Source organism: Melozone crissalis, unplaced genomic scaffold, assembly GCF_028551555.1.
Source record: "Melozone crissalis strain CALT ecotype California unplaced genomic scaffold, PUWL_Pcris_2 ptg000038l_1, whole genome shotgun sequence".
NCBI lineage: Eukaryota > Metazoa > Chordata > Aves > Passeriformes > Passerellidae > Melozone > Melozone crissalis.
The window spans coordinates 3,457,358-3,463,559 of NW_026535816.1; positions in this window are offsets into that span (position 1 = coordinate 3,457,358).

Below are 6,202 nucleotides of genomic sequence, written 5' to 3' on the forward strand. Positions count from 1 at the left end.
TAGTAAGACACATCCCATGAATAAAGTGTGTGATCACCAACAGCAACCATCATCCTCATCTACTCACAGGACATTGTGACTCTTAACTAAAACATGCTGAATTGCAGAGGTGCTGAACTCCCTTCACTTTGGGGCACAAAATGATTTTTGTCTTCCCCCAAGTGATTGAACAAATTTAAGTGGTTTATTTTCTCAAATTCCATGAAGTGTGTGCTCTGCATTTCAGTTTTTATCTTGTGGAAAGGCACATCCATAGCAGGCCTGAGGGATTTCCTCCAGTGAAAGTACTACAAGGTGCCTCTGTAATCTACAAAAAATGTTCTGTTCCTTAGCTTGTTTCTGAAGTTGTCAAGCACTTTGGTATTTATCTCTCCCTATCTCTCACAGCCTGCTGATTTAATTCTTTCTACTGCCTCACAGACAACAGCCCAGCTTGGAAGGGAATTGAGGAGGAAATGTTGTTCTGTTTAGAATTTAAGCATTGCCCTTTACATCCACTCAAAAATACAGAAGGGTGTTCTTGCTTTATGATCTTCAGGCAATAAATGACCACAGAACCATTCCAATATGCACTGATTTACATGGAATCAGTAATACAGACTGAATCACTACCTGATAAATAGGTTCTGTGTCATTATAACTCCATGCTGATAAAACTATTGCAGTGAGGAAATCCTGGAGTAACACAAGGACAGGTCACACATTATCCCTAATGCTGCATTGCTACTGTGCATTTATTGGTTCTGATGTTTAGCCATAAATGCCAGAATATTTCCAGCTTTCACACAACTCTAACTAAAGGAATTTTTAGTTTCTCTTATTCCAAAAATCAACTACCATTGTTTGGGATAAAAACATAAAATAAAAGAGTGGTATAAAACAAACTATCATATTTCAGGGAAGTGTAATTAACAGAATGATGATGTTATGTTTTGGGGATGAAAATGCTTTTTAAAAAGGGAAAGGATATGCTGCCTGTGGGTTATTGTTTTTACTATTTTGAATAGCCCCATCTTCCCTGTGCCCCACAGCTTCATTCTCATAGGAATTTTCCAAAGTTTTAGCTATCCTGAACAAAAGAAAGCATCCCCCAAACCATTGTGGAAATGATGTAGCAATGTTAAATGCCTGAATTGTTCCTCCCATCTAAATAATGTCTGTTAATAATGTCTATTGCATGTAACTTGTGCCTTGACACCCTGCCAAACCTATCACTGGCACCAGACTTCCCAGAACTATTTGGTTGTTTTCTTCCTGTTGTGGCTGAAGGTGCATTTTTGGCACTATGGGAGAGACAGGCTTGCAATTATTTTTTTTTTACATCATCACACAAAGTGATTACTCCAGCTGTACAAATAATGTAGGAAATGGATTTTTTTTTGCATTAGAATTATGCAAGCCCAGCAAAGAATCCCAACAATTGCTTCTTAAGTCAGTGAAATTTCAAGCCATTCAGTTTACTTGTAAGGAGCTCACGGCTTCTTTGATGATGGGGTTTGCTAAGCCCAAATGTGGAGAGCTAATAAAATAATAAAAAGGCTCCGGAGGTGTTTATAGATTTCAATTATCTCTTACTTTCTCTCCCAGGGCTGGGCTGGGCAGGATTGGGCTGCCCTCAAGTAGCACTTGAGTCCAGGCTGCATTTGTGCTGCTGTCTCGGAGGTTTCTCCTTTGTGGCTGAATCCCCTCAGTGCGGGCAGCGTACAGAGGTGCTAAGGGCTTGCCTAGACAAAGCGCCAGGCCCCACAAAGGCAGGGGAGCAAAGGAAGCCAAATTGAATCCCCAGCACCCAGCTCCTGGGCAAACAGACAAAACTAATGGATCCACTCCTGCTCCTCCCATCCAATTACTGTGATCCAGTGGAGAGAATATGGCAACATGAGTTCACACAAGCTCCAACACCGCTAATCCCTTCCATACATATAAACCTCACATTCAGCGCCGTGCCTTCATTACCGCGCCAGCCACCCAGGCAGCCACCCAGGCCGCACACCCTGCCTCCTGCAGCCCCCAATCAGCTAATGAGGGTATGCAAATGAGCAGCTTATGGGATTAGGCCTTGTCTGGCAGCAGAGCTCCTCGCAGCGATGCTGGGCTAATACAGGTGTTGGCAAACTGGCTCTTAGGCGCGGCCTCATTCAGGCCCATTCCAGCCGGGATTGTGCAGGCAGCCCTGTTTGTGCTGGGGTTTGTGGCCCGCTAGGACAGCTATTAGGGCTGTGGTGGGTCCGGGCACACCTCTTGCTGCTCGATATGAAGTTAATAAATCCGGTTGGTTTGGTCTTTAGCCGTAGACAAGGACCCAAGGCTGACGTGGGGATCTCCCCCTCCACCCCAGCTGCCTGGGAAATTGCCACCGCAGGGCAAAGGGGAACTTTAATTGACAGTTACTTAACATTTATATGAGATTCACACATGCTTTTGAATAAAATGTAAAGCACAGAACTATGATTAACCTGTATTTTCCCTTGGTCACAACCAGCCAACTCTCTTCCATGAAAAAACCTGCAGCCCAGAAATCTGCAGTGAGAACAAAACACACTGTGTCTGGGAATGAGCCATTTCTCTGGGGTTTTGGACATTTCAGCGGTCCAGTACATCTTTCTGCTGTTTAATTTCTATTATTCAGTGATATCTCTTTAAAAAGTTCCTTCGCTGTGCAAAGAATCCTGCATTGCAGGACGTTCACTCGCCAGATCAGTGAAGAAAAGTGGAGTGGCATCAGTATTCACAGAGCAGAGCACACGATGCCAACACTGTTAGCTGATAGCCCTGCTACAGGTTTGTCTAAAATCTCCTGAAATATACTCTTTATGTAAACAGCAAATATTCCATACACGTAAACAAAAGTGCCAAGCCTACAGCAATTTTCATTTTTTCCCAAAAGGACTTTGGTGGAAACTAAGATAGGACTAGCAAATTATTTCAAAGATCTCCACTTTATGAAGAAGGACATATAGAAGCATAGTTTCTTCTGCCTAGGAGGGACACAGAATGTAATAGAAGTCCATAAGGACATCATCTGACAAGTGCTAAAATTGATTAGAAGATGCTCAATTAATTACAGATTTTATCTCTTCCAGTCATCAGAGGAAAGGTTGTATTTTAATGTAGATATCTGTTTAAGACCCATTTTGAGGATTTTGCCAAAAAAGATGTGATGTTTGGGGTTTCTTTTCATTACAATAGTAATACCTCCAGCTGTACCTTGAGCTTCATTTAAATACTATTTAAAATTGAAGGCCCTCATTAAAGTATTGAGCTGTTCTAGTAAAAGCCAGAAATTCAGGGGCACAGGTAGCTTTTAATGAGTTCAAAGGTCTGATTTCATCTTTCAATCAATTAAGTTGGAATTGTGATCTTCTATATTGGGAGTTTCAAACAAAGGTTTAAAGGGCAAAGTATTCAAAAGTGAGCCCAGGAATGTCAATAAGCAAAGCCTCTTAGCTTTAATGCCCACGTATCCATTGTTCTGTGTTTGCTCTGACTGACCCTAACTAAATGTGTATCTTTAGGGCAAAGTTCTGTGCTGAACTTTGCTCTGCCTTTCACTTTCAGGTGTTTGAAAATCAAATATTGATTTGAAATTTGAAAATTCAGATCAATGATCAAGCTCTTGAATCTGAGGGATCTAGATAAGTGAGTCTGGCTCATCTGCTCATCCATCACCTGTACTAAGGTTGCCTTGTTCTCCTGGTCTGCAAACTGAGGTGTTCTGTGGCCACTGTCCTGTCAACCTTTGCCTTGGGATAACCTGCTCCTGTGTATAATGAATTTGTCTGCGACACACAAGATCTTGTATGAGCTAAAAAGCACTGAGTAATGGGTGGGGAAAATCCAGCCATAATGGAACGGTTTACATGGAGCATGTATTTCTAGTTTATCTATCATTTGGTCACCCTGCCCTTTCCCTGCCTCTGAAATAACCTGGAGGATATGATCAGGAGAATGTGAATTGTATGGATTAAGCCCAGTGGAGTCCTGCTGATGGAATGTTGCTGTGCTATTTATAGATAACAAAAGAATCACTTCTATTTATCCTTATGCTTTGTCATAAGGATAAGCATGTTGTTACTTCAGACACTGAGAAGGTGAGGAAAGTTTAGCAAGTCTGGACTTATTCAAAATCCCAGAAGCCAGAATCCCTGAATGTTCATAATGAACATAAATCCTCAGAAGGATTTAGAAATTCTTTAGAACAACAGAAAAAAAATATGTTTCTTTCTTTTAATATTTCAGTGATCAGCAGCACCTCCCTGTCACTATAGGACATGAAAGAACACAAGTGCACACCACTGTTCTCAAAGTGAAGAAAAAAGGGAAGTTTAATTTCTGACTCCAACATTTATAGATTTCCAAAAGTGACAGTGGATTGGAGGGTGACAGTGCCACCTCTCCAATGACACTGGACAGACCAACAGTCCATCACATTTCTCTTCTTCTATAAAGGAATGCAAAACAATGAGTTATTTACAGAAAGTGTGTAAAAAAGTTCACTACAAGAATGTTAACATAGAAGACTTAGAAAATCTTAAAAAACTAGGGTGACACCTCCCAATGCTGATGGCTCTGTTTTAGTTGAGAGCTGAGAAGGTGAATCATATTAAATTTATGAAATGCATCATACCTAAGTAAAAAGACATGGTAGGAAAAAAGCCTACTTGCACCTGGACAGACCATATCAGAAATAGTGTTAAAGCATTAAAGAAACAATTGATTAGTTAACAGTAGTAGCTGCCACAAATGGGAGCAAAAGAATTGGTTCTAAGAGTGTAGTTACACAATAAATTTTCTTGTGTGTTTCTTTTTATCTCTTGCTTTTCTTTTCTCCTTTAACACACAGATGATTAACTCTGACACCTTGAGGAGAGTGCATGCTGCATCTGAGAAAAAGGTAGCACCTTCATTGGTCAGGAAAATATAACAATGCACTGTTCCAGAATGAATGTGTGTGTGAAAAATTGTCTGTGCTCCAGTGGAGAGAAACACATGGGCTATGGGAATGAAAACATGCTGAGGGATGAAATACTGATGGTCAGTGTTAAATGAAGATTTAACTGAATTTAGAATCCACTCATGCTGCTTTCCATTGGATGACAGAATATACATTATCCCAGAAGGGTAAATCCTGGAGGCTGGAAGAGAAAGGAATATCGGCCTTCACTTCTGCCCAGGAATTATCAGCCCCTAACACCTGTTTAATTTCCCAGATACTATTCATTTGTCTCTTGGAAATGAATCCTTCAAATGCTAAGTGTCCTTGACTTCCACATAGATTGTAATCAAAGGATCAGTGAAACTGCAGCTTCAAGCATTCCAATTAAACCTGCTTTATTGAAATGCTCTTTGAAATCTGCTTCTTTGGCTCTAAGATGGACACAATGATATTGCCAGGATTCATAACAGTTTTATTTTGAAGAGCATTCTCTTCTAGATTTCAGGAAATAAGTTTTTCTGCCTGATGTTTTACTTAATATTTTTGCCAATAGAAGCTGGGAGTTTGATGAATCATACATCTGTTTTGAGGAATGTCACAGACATCTTTTATGAAAAATCCTTTTGCTAGGATTTTTCCTCCTGAGCATCTGAGAGGCCTCAGGAACAAAATGTGAACATTGATTATCTGCTGCTGTGGAATGCAACAGGTGCATCTGTGATTGCTCTCATGGGGTTGTTTCTAATTAATGGCCAGTCACAGTCAGCTGGCTCAGACTGTCTGGTCAGTCACAAGATTTTATTATCATTCCATTCTCTTCTTTTCCTTTCTAGCCTTCTGATGAAATCCTTTCTTCTATTCTTTTAGTATAGTTTTAATATATAATTTTCTTTTAATATAATAGATATAATAAAATAATAAATCAGCCTTCTGAACCATGGAGTCAAGATTCTCATCTCTTCCCTCGTCCTGGGACCCCTGTGAACATCCCCACAGAGGAACTCACTGTAAGACATTTATTTCCCATACATGTAGACGAAATAGACGAAATAAAAATTAAAACCAAACACAAACTGCCCTTGTAAACAGGACACAGAATGTTTTATGCATCTGACTGGCTGAGAGTTTCAGCTTGAGTTCCAGGTGCTGGGATAAATCTATAGCTGCAAGAAATCTAATCTAGTAGAGTAACCTAATCTGGGATCTATCTACATGAAAGTAATTTTTAAATTACTTCATGGAAACAAACAAATTCATAGAAAAGTG